This window comes from Triturus cristatus, chromosome 7, assembly GCF_964204655.1.
Source record: "Triturus cristatus chromosome 7, aTriCri1.1, whole genome shotgun sequence".
NCBI classification, from domain to species: domain Eukaryota; kingdom Metazoa; phylum Chordata; class Amphibia; order Caudata; family Salamandridae; genus Triturus; species Triturus cristatus.
The window spans coordinates 1,801,846,727-1,801,864,414 of NC_140590.1; positions in this window are offsets into that span (position 1 = coordinate 1,801,846,727).

A 17,688-nucleotide genomic window follows, 5' to 3' on the forward strand; every position below is an offset into this window, starting at 1 on the left:
GGTTGCGGTTGTAGCGGAGTTTACCATTGGTAAAACTTCTGTCTGGTTTGACGTTCGCCGGGTTGGTTGTACCATCTCTGTGCCCGTTTGACTCGCCCTCGTCTCGATGGTTCTGTCTGGCCTCTGCCTAAAAAATTCTGGTTCCGGGAGGAAGTGCTGGGGCCCTCACCTGGGTCAGAGTTATCGGAGGATTCTGCTGAGGTATCTGAGAAGCCCACAAGGGTATTCCGTTTGTTAAAACGTCCCCAAGGTCTGTTGTTCTGCGGATTTGAGTAGGACCTATTGGTGTAAAAGTCTTTTTGAAGGTAGGGGTATGTACGTTCAATTGAGTATGCTTTGATATCCTTCTTGACTTTGAGAGACTTCTTGTTTTGTTCGATTCTATGGAATTCATCAACGGATTTTTGGACGGATTCAATCAATTTCTTGGCCTCAGTAACTGAACTAGAGTCTTTTATCTGTTTCTCAATTTCAGTCAATTCCTCATTGAGTGTCGTTAGTGTTTCAGTTGCAATATCGATACCCAAGACTAACCAATGTCTAGAACAAGTTGTGCCAATATAACTGAAGTTGTTAATGTATTTAGGGTTATCCGTGAATATACCAGGAATATTCCTCACTTGGAGCCCCACAGGAATGATATCGGCTTTAAGGTATTCAGTTAGCATACGGACCATAAGTTGGAGACGGATCTGCTTCTTCTTACATTTTTCTAGTTGCTCTGACAGGGAAATATTTGGACTAGCAGTATTGTCAGTTGCATCAGTAAATAGGGAGGGACCTTCGCAGATCTTCTTTATATATTCATCTGAATATAGGGGTGCATGGTCTGACATATTAAGTGTAAAGTCAAGGTTAAGTTAGAAAAGAATTAAGGGAGAACAGGGACAGGCCACTCAATTTGAGGGAATTAGGGAGAGCATCCCTTACAATCCAGCGATTGTGCTAACTATATTAAAGTTTGACAAGGGGAAACCCGTAAGGTAGGAAGGACCCAGGGTGCTTACTATTTTGAAAAACAAGAGGTCCTTCAAAAACAATGCAACATGCGATAAATATAGACCAGAATCGGCTCTATATCACTTATACAATGCCCAGCCGGACATTGAAGTTTTAATGATCAAAATAGAATTAATTTATGACATACAATTAGAATGTAGAGTGAGACACAGTCCTGTGTCCTTACAAACTAAACAGAAAGTGCAGACAATCAAACACAAAAAACATACATCAGGCTGAAGAATGAAGCTTATAGCCAGTACGAAATACAAGGGCAAGCTTTCTTAAAGGTACAATGACATGCACAATTTTTAACAAATGCGTTTAAAATGCATGTTTGTACATGGGGTCGACGACGTTTCGATCTATTCAACCAATACATAGATCATCATCAGGACTAGAAAGAGTAAAAGCCTGAATTTACAATTCCTGTACGAATGGAAAGGGAAAAAATAAGAGAGAAGGGAGAGGTACATTAAAACCTAACAATACTGTGAGACAAAATAATGTCAGTAACCATGCACGGCATGCCATAAGTGAGAAACAACCCTGACGGCTGGTTGTTGATGCGAAGGTATTTGTATGACCGGTGAAGTGAACCGAATGATCGAGGCTAGCACACACGCTCAAAGCTGAGTTGGCAAAGTGCAAGGGACTAAGATGGTACGTAGTGAAGTGAAAACGCCAGATAGTGTTCGGTGAAGTAGTACATGATCACGCTTGGCGAAAAGTCAAGAAGACGTGAGGACTAACGGTGAGCCGGTAGCGTCGTGACTGGGAACGTAATTGAGGCGGGAAACTAACCCAATTCAGAACCGAATCGTTCCTAGAGTAGTTGCACAAGGGTCCAAGTAAGGAAGTGCTTGCGTGGATCAGCCAGGATATTACCAGGGGTCCAGCTGAAAACTAAGGACGGAAATCAATTACAGGCAGAACAACCAGGGAAGGGAGGGGCGGAATGAAGGAATAAGGGCTCACCAATAGTTCGCTGCAACAAGTTGCGGGAATTTCAGGGAACGACCAACTTCCTAGCAGGGCGGCCTGAGAATCCAAGGTCCGCCTGTGGAGAACCATAGCGCGGGAGTTAGGGGTGAAGGGAGCAGGGTCGTGAAGAGAGAACACAGTAGCGCGCCGATACAGCACTTACCAGCATCAGGGGGAACTGCACGATCGCCAGTTGGTAGTGACTGGCTAAGCTAGAAGGTAGAAGAAGGCCTCCGGAGTCACGTGATGACGGACCCGGGTCATGTGACAGGAAGTACCGGCTGTGCTGGGACGTGATTACGTGAGTGAATGGACGGCGGCCATGTTGGGTCAGTGTTAGGTGAAAAAGGTGAATTGGGAACCAGAACGAGGTTGAGTTAAAACAATACGAGGATTAGTTAAAACAATATCGTAATTTCTACAATTGTTACAGGCAGTGAAAGAGGTTACAGAATTTACAAAAATTGCAGAAGGGTCTAAATGAGAGAAAGCCAATCTTCATTCCTGTTTAGACCATTGCGAATTGTGTCAAGTTGAATGATAAGTTTCAGCTCTTCTTTGTTCAGGATTTGTGCCAGATCACCACCTCTTGGTGGTAGCTTGATGATTCGCAGGACAGTCCATTTGATCTCATTGTCCTGGTGATTAGCCTGTTTAAAATGTTCGACCAGTGGTGCGTTGGGGACATTACAGCGAATCCTGCTGCGGTGTTGACCAATCCTTGTTTTAATCTTCTGGGTAGTCTGCCCAATATAGTTTTTCTTGCATGGGCACTGGATCAAATAAATCACATTACATGTGTTGCAATTTGAAAAACCATTAGAGTTAATGACAATGTCACCAAACGAAAAGGATTTACCTTCTAACGTCAGATCACATAAATTGCAGTTGCCACATTTTGCATGCCCCACCAGTGGCGTGAGACCCCAATATGAATTAAGAGTTGTGGAAGATGTTTTTTTGGGGATTGCTGCACGCACTAGGTGGTCTTTTAAATTGCGGTTTTTGCGGAAGGCAAATAATGGTCTTTCCAGATTAAGGCTGCCCGCATTCAATATGGGCCAGTGTTTCAGGACAGATTTGCGCACCTGGTTTGAGATGACAGAGAAGGTGGTGACACATACAATTCTTTTGGTTTCTTTTTTGGGGTTGGGTGTGAGCAGTCTTTCCCTAGGGCAATACCTAGCCCGTTTCAGGGCGTTGCGAACAAGACGTTTGGGGTAACCTCGAGCTTTAAGTTTTTCAGATAGGACTGAGGCCTCGGTGAAATAATTTTCTTTAGAAAAGCAATTACGCCGAATGCGCAAGAATTGAGAGTATGGTAAAGAGTCCCTCAAGGCCCTAGGGTGATTACTCTCATATCGGAGCAGTGTGTTCCGTTCGGTGGGCTTCCTGTAGAGTTTGGTTAGGAGCTCACCTTCAGAGTGGTATATGGTCAAATCAAGGAAGGGAATGGATGAGGAGTCACTGGAGAGTGTGAACTGGAGGCCTAAACAGTTGTTGTTAAGCCAATGCTGGAAATTGGACAGTGAGTCAGTGCTATTGTGCCAGATTAGAAACACATCGTCTATGTATCGACGCCATACTTGGATGCCTGATATAAAGGGGTTAGTGGGTGACAGAATAGTGGTAGTTTCAATAAAATCCATGCATAAAATGGCCAAGTTCGGGGCAAAAATAGCGCCCATCGACGTGCCTTTAACCTGCTGGAAAAATATGTCATCAAAGCAGAAGAAATTCCTAGTGAGGCAAATTTCAAGTAATTTCAGAATGAATAGCGTGGGAACTCCATGCGGTCTCGGTCTAGAGTCAAGAGTTTGTTGAATAACTCTGAGGGCAAAGGGCTGTGGAATATTGGTATAAAGTGATTCCACGTCAAGGGTACAGAGGAGGTGCTCAGAAGGATCAAATGGAAGGTGTTCTATCAAATTGATCATGTCCATGCTATCTCGAATATAGCATTGAGTCTGGGGTACGAAGTCTTTTATAAAATAGTTGACATACTGGCCTAGCGGTTCTAAAATAGAGCCGCAACCCGAGACTATAGGGCGGCCAGGGGGAGAGGTGAGGTGTTTGTGTATTTTTGGAAGAGTGTAAATTACCGGTGTTCTGGGTGATTTGGCATTGAGAAATTGGAATTCTTTAGAGCTAAGAAAACCTTCATCTCTTCCTTCAGTGGTAATTCGAAGTATAAGAGCCTGTAATTCATTTACTAGGGGCTGATAGTAAACCAAATAAGCCAAACATGGACACCAATGAACATTAACATTTTACCATAGGGAGAGCATATGCACCTTAGCACTGATCAGCAGTGGTAAGGTGCCCAGAGTCATAAAACAGCCAACAACCGGTCAGAAAAAATACAGGAGGAAGGCAAAAAGTTTAAGGGATGACCCTGCAAAAAAGGGCCAAGTCCAACACTACATTAGTAGACATGGTTTTGCAATAACAAATAATGTCACTTTGAGGCAGGCTTTGAAAGAAGAAATGCTGTACAGCACACATTCAAACATTGAAAAGTTGGAGTATGCATAGTATTTTATTAGAAACTCTATGCTAGACTCACACATTCATCTTTGCACAGTGGTGGAATGGTGTTTGCATGGCGCTCAGCAGCCTGATTGTGTACCAGCATTAGGGTGAAAGGAGGAGACTGCCATATCTTTGTAGATATGGAGCTGTCCTTCTCTCTCCTTCTCACGCAACACAATGCAGCATTTTTGGGTGTTGCCCAGAGTTGTGTGTAAGCTTTGTAAATATGTGCCTCGGTGTGTAAGTTTGATTTTTTTTAACTATATAACCTGTTTATTGTATACCAAGCACTGCCCACTCAAACATTTTTCAACAGAGTAAGAAAGGAAGAAAACTCTATGAGTCCAATGTAGGTGTTGCTGCTATCTGTTCTGAGAGTGGTAGTGAGTCTACAGGCTTATCTAGTGTCTCATTCTAAGTTCTCCCTTAGGACAATGGAAAAATACGTGGCCAAACTTTACGTTACCCGATGGTACCTCCCCTGAGATAACAGGAATTGCAAGTTTCTCCGGAATGTGGATTAATATTGAGTCAAATTCCTCATGCGTTCCCTCTTTCTGAGGTAAATTATGGGCCCAAATCCACAAACATTTATCACCTGCATTGACTAAGTAGTAAATGGAATGGGACTTTTTTTTGAGGAATCATGAGCGGTGTGAGCGAGCAGTTTCTTTAACTTCGGCTCGGAGACCTTTTCTGCTCACCCCACTCTGAAGAAGGGTGGGTTGGAATCAAGCAAAGCAACTGTCAGAAGCTCCCACACATGTCTCCAAGTTCAGTGTCTCTAGGTCTGAAATGTTCATGTCTACAAAGTAAGCACCACAGAATTCTGGGCCTGGAGACACTGAAAAGTTATAGTTGCCTCGAACTGTATCTATATTTTCCCCTGGGGATACTGCACTAGTTAAAATGGGAAGGAAGGCTACAGTGTACCTTTGACTATTACAACAGATGCATTTAACCTTCAGCGTCATCATGTATGTTTAAATTAAGAGTAACTCAGATATCAGTAATAAAGTGAATAAAGTGTTTGATAGGTCTTCCTCTTTGGCTCTACTTAGCTCAGTTATACGTGTACCTTTTCTGTAGTGTTCCTCTATATAGTAATACCAGCTCCTCAGGATTACTCTCTCTGGGCCTCTATATAGTGACTAAGAATGAAGACAGATGCAGAATTACATGGCTACTGCTGGGTGACTACTACAGAGAGGTTTGGTCAACTGGTATGCACATAGTCATAGGCCCCAATTCTGAGGTCGCCGTTAATTCAATGGGGGTATACCAGGGCTGGAATTTACAATTTAGGAAGGTATTTCCTTGTGAATTAATGGGATAATGGGTTCAATAGTGCCAGACCCTAAATTATTGGACACTTTAATTAGATTGCCACAGTTTCTGAGAAATGTCATGCTTTTGTTTACCATTTGCTCTCAGCAGATGGGAACTATCTAATGTAGGGCTTGTGCCAGTGAAAGGGTTATGAATGCAAGGTGCATAGAGCTCTCTGGTGTTTGGGGACCGAGTCCAGACTGAAATATTTAGCTAGTGTTCTTCTTGGAAATGTTTGATGATTCTCCAGCTATAATCTCAGTTTGTGATTGTTCTCCAATGTTCAAGGATACGTTTCTTGATTGGGAAGGTGGTAGACCCAATATACCATTTGCCACAATGGCAAACTATTGCGTAAACCACAAAATCGGCCCCTCAGTTCATTATTCTGGGGATTCTCCATGCTCTATTCACTCTCTGTAAAGTTATATCCTGAATGTTTTTGCTGTGTCTACATGCTTTGCACCTTCCATATATGTGGAAGCCTCAGAATTGATCTAGCTAGTTGGTTTTACGAGGTGACTGGGGACAAGCCAAGGGACAAATTCTTCTGGTAAGTGGTCTAAACTAATGGGACGCTCCGGTCAGCTCCTCTCTTGAAAGTGTCAGGGTGATTCGTCAGGCGGGGGCCGAGAAAAATGGGGGGGTCCCAAAGCGTGTTTTCTCCATGTTAATTTCCATAAGAAACGTTTGTCGTAGCTACAGCCCGAACTGCTGAACGGAATTACACCAAATCTGGTAGAAGGTAGCTGTTGGCTAGGTTGTTGGGATCCTCAGGAACATCCAACAGCAGCAGGCAGCCCAAAATGACAATCTGACAGGTTCATGGACAAAATTGATGACCAGACTGTGGTGTACAGGGACATTGTCACCTGCCTCCTCTAGATTGCCACCAAAATCTCCACACCTTCCTGTGTGCACACCACATCCAGTGCAACAACGTCTGCACTAGCCACAGGGAGGGATGTGGCTGCCTGCATCTGAGGGTCCCCCGTAAAACCGTGGAGTCGGTTGTCCAAAGAAGAAACGGTGAGAGACAGATAGCTACGTATCATCATTTGCTAAATCCGAAAAAAAAACAGGAAAAAATTGAGGTGATCAATCTAATAAATTTACATAGATTTCTTTTTGGTTGATAAACTCCTAAGTAATAAAGTTAGGAGAGTTTATCATTCACCCGCACATCTCTCAGATCACTCCCTGGTCTAGCTAGTTATAAAGTATGAATCACCCCAGAGCGAAAGAAGGTGGACTTTAGACCGGACACTCCTATTAGATCAACAAGTCATTGATACTCTAAGGAAGACAACGGAGAACTACTTTAAGGAAAATAGTGGGGGTGAAGTTTCAGATATTACAGTGTGGGAGGCTTATAAAGCTGTTATATGAGGAGCATTAGTTGGCATAGCATCAGGCAAAAACAAACTGAAGCGCCTCAAAATATCACGGCTAGAAGCTGACTTATTAGAGAAACAAACAGAGCTAGAATTTTCAATTTCAGAAGATGATCAAAATATTCGGAAAAAAGAAATTATGAATAAAAAATAAGAACTGTCCCTGTTTCTGGAGGAAAAGATAAGGAAGAAGTGGCAAGCTAGTTCTCTGTCAAACTATGAATGGGGAGAGAATAGTGGTAAACTTTTAGCCTGGAAGCTTAAGACTGACTCTAACAGAAATAAAATAACTGCTATCCATAAGGGAAACAGTGGTCAGATAGTAGAATATAAACTAGGCGTTGAAGAAGCATTTCAGCATTTCTTCCAGCTATTATAGGAAGAGGATCTATCACCCCTACCCTCAGCAGTTCACACCTATTTAATTAAGTCACAAACCCCGAAATTAGATGTGGACTCCTGTGGAACTTCAAATGCTCCAATTTCACAGAAGGAAGTTTTAGATGTAATAAATAATCTCAAAAAGAGCAAAGCAGCAGGACCTGATGCTATACCAAATTAATTTTATATTGTCCTAAAAGACTATTTAGGACCTAAACTCACTGACTTGTTTAATACTATTTTCCTTGAAGGTTCACAAATTCCTGAATCCTGGAATGAAGTAACGATTAGCCTGATTTTAAAACCTGGCAAAGATCCCTCCTATTGCGAATCATACAGGCCAATCTCGCTTCTTAATGTTGACTATAAAATCTTTAGGTTTTAGCAAAAAGACTTGGCTCTCTTGCTGATAAGCTTATTCATGAGGATCAGAAGGGCTTTATTAGAGGGAGACAGCTGCATGATCTCATACACCAACTGATAGGAGCCATTGACATTGCTGTACATTAGAAGGTACCCCTAACAGTTTTTACATTCGATGCGGCCAAAGCTTTTGACCGAGTTAACTGGTGTTACCTACAACAGATTGATCACTGTCTGATTCAGAGATGTCAAATATGCATCAAATGTGAGTTGGTTACCCAAATGAGATGTTAAACAAGAGCAATGTAAGCAGTACAAAGTGTGCATAGTGTGTAATCAAAATAAGGGACATTCAGACTTGGTCCATAAAATTGGGGACGTGTGCAGTCTAGTCAAGATTGTTCCACAGTGTTGACTGTACTCATGAAGGATATTGGTTCAGTAATTAAAGTCTCTACAATCATTGTACCCAGATGTGCCAGTGAAATGGTGTTCCACCTGAGGCATTGTGAAGCTGCAGTGATCAGACTTGGAAGTTTGTAGACATTTTTTACATCTGTGAAACTTGAGCTGTTTTCAATTTGCAAATAATTTGGATTCTGCTACATGACACCATACATAGATAACACAGGACAGTGTGCCATATGCCTGTCAGCCCAGCTAAGTATAATGCCTAATGACATGACTCATGCAATGACTATGCATTGTGAATGGTTGACAAGGTAGACATTTGATATGTGACAAATGGACCAATAGTTCCACATTTGATGACTACAGATATCAGAATGTATACTATGTCACAATGCAAATCTGAGATTTATATTCCCATTGTGATGGCGATACTCACTGGCAGGTGAGGAGACAGAAATGTCAGGACGCAGGACCGTCATGAGCACAAGACAAAACATCCCCTGCTACAAACTCCCATTAGTCAACCTTGTGGTTATGTACTTTGATGTTGATACACCCAATGTTGCTGATCACATCATGTGTGATTGAGCAATAGTTAAATGGCAGACTAACAAGTGCTATGTATGTGAATGTAGCAAGAACTAATAGCACAACTCAATGTTGTGTCTGATATCTTGATCTGTGAACATTTGTGATGTTACCTATGTGTCAAGTACATATGGATGACTCATGAAATTCTTTTTTATTCTTGGTCACAACATCATCAGAGGCCACCGGAGGAGACAGTGCCTCAGATGCGGTCAGTCTGGGTCCAGTGAAGAGTCGTCAGAGGGGGCACCCAGTGACAGAGAGGGTGAGGGAGCCTCACTGGGAGCAGCTCTGCAACTCCATATTGAGGGTCCGAAGCAGATTACAGCTCTGGTGACAACTCCCATATGGTGGTGGCAGACACTTTGACTGCATCAACAGCCTCAGAGTCCATCACCACCACCACCATCTCCAGCCTCCCAGCTGCTCCCAGTACCAGTGTCCGTGGCCACTCCTGTGACAGGGGAAAACTCTCCTTTTGACAAGGCACCTCATCCCCTGCACCTGTCTCCCCTGCTGCCCTCAGTGTGGAGGCCAACAACCTCCTGAGGTAGGTCTCTGTGGGACAGACATCCATGCTGAGTGTCCACCATGCACACATCACTCTTTTGACAGAATTGTCATTGTACATGGAGGGCATTTCCTCTAATATGTCTGCCCTACACAGATCCACCCAGGCTACGGCCTTTACACTGACGGACGCACTGTCCCTTTTCCAGCAGTACCTCCCCCTCCTACCTCTTCCTCATCCACTGTTCCAACTGACCTCCCTGACCCAAGCACATGCAAACGCACACATGCACACACCTCAACATCCACACACAGCAGTCAAACAGACAGACAGAAGTTGCAAACCACAGACACACACACTCAGGGGCAGACTGGACACTCTCCACCAGGGACGTGACAGCACACAACTTATCCAGAAACACTCCACATACCTCACAACCCTCTGCCTCCACAGCCCCTACCCTTTCCTCTCCTGTTCCCATGCACACACCCTTGTCCCTATAGAAATCTTCCCACTCCAAACACCCCCCCCCCTCAAGAACAGACCTGACCCGGCATCAGCATCTGCCCCCCCAGAAGAAACAACAGAAAACAACAATTCCCGTCTGAAAATCCCACCGTTCCACTAATAAATCATTTACTCCTGCAACCCATAGCTCCCCAGACATGCCCAGTACCTCTGTCTGCCAAAACAAAACCCATGAAAAAGACTTCTCCCATCCCCATTCCCACCACACATATTTCTGTGTCCACCAATTTGTGTCTGAGTTAACTGTATAACATGTACAGTTGGTCGTTTTTACGTACAATGATGTTAGTATGGCATGGATTGCATTTGTTCTATGGAGTATGAGCTCTTTGACAGTATGTATTGAAGAATGTTGGGTCTACATTTCATGGGTGTCATTGCCAACTTAAGTTTTGGATAAGAGTGTGACATGAAGCCACCAACCTCTTAATTGTTTTAGCACACTTACACATAGGTCATGCTTTCATTTGTAAACATAGTGCAAGTGTTTCAAAGTGCAATTGTTTAGGCAAAGCATACTGCATATGTTTGTGATATGCAGAAAGGCACCTGTCTCATCTATTCTCCTGGAAACATATGGATGTTGACAGGATGTTGCAATACTTGTATGTGACTTGAAAGTGGTGAATCAATGTCTGTGTCTTTTTCAGATCTTGTAGAATAGTGGCAAGGTCAACTTTGCATCAGATGTCATGCCACTGTGGGCAAAATGCCATCATGGCTGTAAACACATCTGGCGCATTTCCTGAGCCCATGGTGAGTGTAAGGTGAACAGTATTCTCACAGTCTTCTGACCCTCAACAGGACTACAATTTCTGCATGGATTTTTGTTAGGCAAGGTGTATGTTGTTTTAATATTCTATTGATTACTCATTTACAAGTTTGTCATGACATCCTGCTTTTGTTTTGTGACATTACAAGTATGGTGTTTATGGATTGTCCCCGCTTGCATTTCATTTTGCAACCTCACACCTGTCGTAGTTGGGCATATGAATTGTATGTTATTTAAATTTTGTGGATGACTGACAAGGATGTTGATTTGAGCTTAGATTGATGCTGTTCCACGTCACACCAAGCTGAGGTATGAGTGCTGTGAAGTCTGTTGAATTGCCAGGTGGTACATGTGGTAAGACAAGTGGACAGTGAGTGCACAGAAAGTATGTGTGCCTGTCTATTGTGTAGATACTCCAAGATCTGGAGTCTCCACCTTGCTCTTAGTTGGCACACATGGGAGGATGTGTTAAAATGAATATGCGTCCTGGCTGCAGAGGTATAGTCAAGAGTTCATGTAGCATGTGCTGAGCTACCTTAAATAAAGGTAAAGGTGAGAGTGAGTAGTATTTTAAATTTTGGTTTGAGTGGAGATACATATGTCATGGTGGCATGACAATTTAAGTGATTGTCGGAGAATGTGACGTATGAGTTGAGTGCATAGGCAGATCTTGTGTAGGAGAAATTAGGTATACACATTCACCCTATGTGAGTGTTTACAGATAGAATGCTGTGATTCAGGCTATGCAACTGGTTAAGACCTGTGCAAGGTATAGGATGAATAGGTAGATGTGATAGGTGTTAAAGCACTTAGACAAGGTTGTATTTGGGCAGGAGGTGAGCTATAGTCTGTACCTCTACAGTGAGGGATGTCTGTAGCCAGGCATTTCCAATGAGTGAGGATAATTGTTGTTGATGTGCATGCGTCAATGGTGGTTTTGAGCATGTGAGTCATATGTGGATGTGACAAGGCCCCAGTGAGACAATGTTCAACTTGTCATTTTTGACAAAGTGGATAAGTGTATGTGAAGGGTATACGCCAGTTGTGTACTTTGGTGTGCAGAACGAACGGCTGAGATCTGTGGTGTTGTATAGTTGATGTCTGTTGTATTTGCATCTGTGTTTGCCTGTGTTTCAGAAATGACAATCTATAGAACTTAAGCAGAGTGAGGTGTGTGTGGGGTGATCTGTGACTGACTGAGAATATATCCATTCAGCAATGCAAGTGTCTTGTTGAGAGATTTGGTGATGTGTAAAGTGTGCATGTCAGAGTGGACATTGGTGCTGCAAGTTGTGATATGGGTGCAGTCCAAGACATTAGAAAGGGTGCAACTGGTGAGGAGTGTGTTCCTTTTTACATGTTACATTTGACGTCTTATGAGGAGGTGATCAGTACAGTACATTGTGTGCATGTCATGTATGTGAGAGTTGTTGAGTACATAGTGATTAAGAGTGGTGCTGTGCATGTAGGTGTGTATGTAAGAAGGGCAGCAACAGGTTTAGGTTGTGAGAATTCTGTTTGAACAGTTTGAGTACAAGGCTGTAGCTTCCGGGGCAGAGATGTTTTCCATCTAGCTGCATGAGAGGTGGCTTATGATATGCTTGTGTGTTTGATAGTTTTGAAAGTTGAGCATGTACTTTGGGGTTGATGGAAGCCATGATTTAATGTTGATATCTACATATGTGTAGATTCTGTGTATGTATGCAGTCAAATACAGTTGCCAAAGTAAATATGAAGATGTGGAATGTGTTGTATTCAGCCTGCTGTCTGGCCAATGTATTTTCACAAAGGATTGTGTGAATGGTCACGTTGAGTACACTGTCATGTGCAAGACCTATTGGCATCACTGGAAAAGTTTGTGCCAGCTAGCCTTGCCTTGTCTGAGTTGTGTGTTGGCATATGTGGCATTTCACTCTTTGTAGTTAGTTGCACTCATTAATTGGTGATTCTTGGCCTTGGAAAGTGCCCTGGGATGGATGTGGTGATTGCTACATTTGTAATGTCATAATTCTGGAATAATGGATGGTAGACCATTCTTTTGAGGGGTACAGCTCCATCTATGTTCAAGTCATGGATGTGTGTTGTTGTTCCCCCAGGGGAAAGACTACCCAGGGTAGACATGCCCACACTTGCCAGTATACTACACATGCATGGTTCTTGCTGTCATTCTGACTTTGAATGTTTGAGGTATGGTGACACCAAGGGAGATGGAGTCATTGTGATGATGTCTCTGGTTGTGCTGAGGAAAACACATTGCACTGTGAACAAACACCCATTTGACACTGGAACAGTACACCCAGTTCCATTAGTGATTGCATTTTCAAAACTTTTGTTACCTCTGATCTGGTTTTGCAAGTGTCGCCTTTGTGTGTGTCCATGAGGGTTGCCATTGTGCCCATTAAAGTCTGCCTTAGGGCCTGATGGTTATATGTGTTTGTTCAAAGTCTCCTTGATGTTTCCATATATTTTGGACGTTGTTTCAGTGCCAAATGTGGACAAAGTGGACATAATTCTACACATGTCTTTCATCTTCACAAGATGTACCCATATACCCTAACTTCAGCATAACTGTGTTTTTGAGCCACAGATTGAGCCACCACCCCAGCATCCTCACCCGTGCTGTCAGATTATCTTACACAGTGAGCTGTGCACTAGACACACCAACACTGTTTGTGGATCCTACATCGTGAGACTCATGTGTACTCCTACTACTATGCAGGACACAATCTGCACATTCAAAATGTGAGTATTGATTTCCGGCACACACTACAGCTTGAGGGGCTAGATGCAGATTAGTTGCAAATGACATTCTCTAAAGATGACGGTAGACACATGCAGATTGGGAATTGTGTGCAGTGGCACCAGTCCTCACATGGGGACTGTATCCTACATTGTAGTTGGCCCATGCTTCTTTCAAACCAATATGTATTTTGACTATTGATAGTTCCCTGACGAGTGTGACACAACCACGTCTGTGTTTTTGTAGTTGGAGACTCTGAAATCAGTGCTGAGTGGCTGTGTCTGTGTACATGTGTGTAGTCTGGGCCTATATGCTCTGTGCTTTACTGTACACAGATGTATCGCAATGTCATACGTTTGTGAGTACATTTGAGTTCCACTGTCCTGCGATGTTTCTGTGTGTGTTGTGTTGAACTCATGCCTTAACTTTGTGATACAAACATATGTGGGTTTATTGCAATTCCTTGTCCAGCGTCAAATGTGTGATTCTCCCAGTATTTAGCGTGCTAACTGTACCTACCTGATGATGATTTTCCATCATTATACATACATGACATGCTTTTGACCCATGTCCGTAATGTGATCACAATGCTGCTCAGGGCCTCAGAAAGTAATCAGCACACAATCTGTGATCATCTTTTGAACCTGGCCTCTGTGTTTTTATATTGCAAAGATTTTATTGTAAAATGCACACTGCTGCTGATCAAGGGGGTGGTATGAAGGTCAGACTGTCCAGTTGTGACTTACCTCCCTGCAAGACCCCTTATATAAAACGCAACCACCCTGTACCTGCCATGCCCTGAAAGTGATGCTCGTGTGCTGGAGATGACACTACCTCTGTCAAGGCATGTAAGGCAGTGTACCATGTGGGCTATGCTCCTAAGGCTGTCCCCCTGCCTCTATTCACAGAACAGCTGGTGTGCCATGGAAATCCTGCCACCATGTTGCTGTGGCCTGGTGGGGACTGTGTAAGTGAGTAAGTCCATTGGTGTGGTGTACGAAGGCCCTGAAAACGTGGCCCACAGGTGACCCTGGAGAACCTGTCCATCAACCAATGCACAATTGCCGTCATGGCTAATCCATGGGTGTACTGAACACTATCAGATTGGTTCTCAACACCTATAGGGGTCTATGGGCCTCAGCACCCAATTGTGTGTGTCATCCCAGGCTAAGACAGCTTCCCCACACACACATACAGTCCTTGAGCTGCTGTACATGGCTGGCCTGCCTTGTTTGCGCATCAGCCCCCAGTATTTCACAGTTTTGTAAGAGATCATTTAGTAGATGATGAGACTTTGTTTGTTTGTTAACGGTCCCTGGAGCACTTGCATCTCCACTTTACTCATTCCTCAACATTGCCAGCTACTTTTGCCGCAACAGTATGGGAATGCATTTCATTGAAAAATACCTTTGTTTTTGTTTATGTAGACATTCCTGCAGCAAGTACTCCACCTGTAGGGATATATGCACTTTGCTTGAGCAGAAGTTACATTTTTCATGTACACATTGCTGGGGTAATTTCCCCAACAACCCCAGATATGCATCTACATGTATTGGGTATTCCCCCACTAAACCCCAGATATGCATCTACACATATGGGGTATTTCCCCCAACCACAGATATGCATCAACATGTATGGGGTATTTCCTCCCCAACCCCAGATATACATCTACACATATGGGGTATTTCCCCCACCCCAGATATGCATCTACATGTATGGGGTATTTCCCCACCCAACCCCAAATATAAATCTACACGTATGGGGTATTTCCCCACCCTAACCCCAGATATGCATCTATATGTATGGGGTGTATCCCCCCCAACCTCAGTTATGCATCTACATGTATGGGGTATTTCCCCCAAACCCAAATATGCATCTACACATATGGGGTATTTTCCCCAAACCCAGATATGCATCTACACTTATTGGGTATTTCTCCAACCCAAGATATGCATCTACACCTATGGGGTATTTGCTCCCAAACCACAGATTTGCTTCTACATTGCTGTGGGTATTTGCACCCCCATAGTGACTCTTCATTGCTGTGGGTATTTTCCCCTCAGACCACCATTTTGATGCTACATTGCTGTGGGTATTTGCCCAACCCACATTGACTCTACATTTCTGTGGGTATTTGCCCAATCCATATTGACTCTACATTCCTGTGGGTATTCACCCAACCCACATTGGCTCTACATTGATGTGGGTATTTGCCACCCCTCATATTGACTCTACATTGCTGTGGGTATTTGCCACCCCCCATATTGGCCCTACATTGATGTGGGTATTTGCCACCCCCCCTATTGACTCTACATGGCTGTGGGTATTTGCCTCTTTGTTCACAATGTGACAATGTCTGTGGCTTCAGTAGGATGTTGACCTTTAGGGCTGTGGACTCTTATTGAAGATAGTGTCCATTTATAAGTATACTAAAAGTCAATACTAAACCTAGCCAGAAAAGATAAAACATTATCCCCGAAATTACCCAGAGTTCAATCAAAGGTGATAGGTGATACCAGGTATGTATTTTGAAGAAAGAGTAGAAAGTTCTTTAATTCTTGCTTGAATGGTGTTTTGACTGGCATTGTTTCCTGCTCGCTTGGATAAAGAGAAACATATCACAGTTATTGAAATAGCCAGAAGCAGTTCGATCAATTATTGGAATTGCATCGGGATCAGTAGAAATGTCATTTTCCTCTTGACGAGGCATGTTGATGTAGACATCTGTATTAGGTCTAATTGCAACTTGTGAATTATTCTGATTTTCATTTTGAATTTGAATGTTTAGTTCAAGTGGAACAAGTTCCATAGCATTGTTGCTTAGTCCTTCATTCCTTACAGGTGGCTCTTCAAACGTGATCAGTCTTTCTGTTTGAACTTCTTGGATTGTAGCTAGAGGAGGACGTCTGCTTCAGCGGAGTCCACTGGGCCTACTGTTTAGTATCAGCCACATAGTATGGTTTGATTAAGTCAATTGAGACAAATCTTTTCTCCTTTTTTCCGGCAAGAGGCGGGAGTAGCACAATTCTTGTTCCGTGTACTGCAAGGACTGGTACAGGTTTTCTGTAAGAAGGTCCAAATTCCTTTTTGTCCACAATTTTCTCTCTGACCATATCCCCGACTTTTGGGATCCAGACAGGTCTTGCCGTGACTACCCTGACTTCCTCAGTGGCGGTCTGCTTTAGATGGACATTGCTTTGTTTAGTCCTGGATTCTTTTAGATCCTGTAAAACAGCCAAACGATCATGGATATCAAATGGTTTTTCATCTGCCACTACCCCTTCACAATCGAGATCAGGTACCCACATTCGTGTTCCAAATAGGACTTCATATGGAGTGACACCCCCTAGAGAGCTTCTTGGCTGGTTGTTTAATTCCCGCTGTACCCCATAAAGGTGTGTGACCCAACTACCGCCCTTGCCTAATACCCTAGCTGTTTAAGATTGCTTTAAGTCTCGTTTTTTTCTCTCCACAACCCAAATTCCCGGGAAACATCCTTTACCACGCAACCATTACAACGCGGTATGGTTACATCGTGGTTTTTACAACGAAAGTCGTTACACCGACTTGCACTGGAGGGCGCTCTAGACTAAGGAATAGTGTGAATTACTATTCCAACACCTTCCCTACTGTACGTAGACTGGAGTTGGAATAGTAATTCACACTATTCCTAAATCCAGCGCCCTCCAACGCAAGTCGATGTAACGACTTGCGTTGTCAAAACCACGATGTAACATACCGCGTTGTGATGGTACGCGTTGTACCATCATACATCCGAAATTCCCTCAGGATGGTGCAGAGATGAGAACCGCAATGCTACGCCCATCTCTTCCATGGCCTCTTTGTAAGCCCGAGAGCTAAACGCAGGGCCGCGGGTAGAGTGTAATGTGCTAACTACGTATGCACCGATAAAGACTGGTAAATCTTTTATAAAAGTTTGAGCGTCAGCAGAACGCTGAGGCCATACCCATAGGAATTTCGAGCATGAATCCACTGCAACCATGATATACCTGTGAGCCCCGTCCGTTTGTAAGAGGCCGCAGTGGTCTAAGTACACACATGCAAGAGGTTTGTCTGACTTCAGTAATGGCGTCTGTGCTGGGCGTGCAACGATGGATCCCTTCATCTGCTGGCAGGTGTCGCATTTCAAGACATA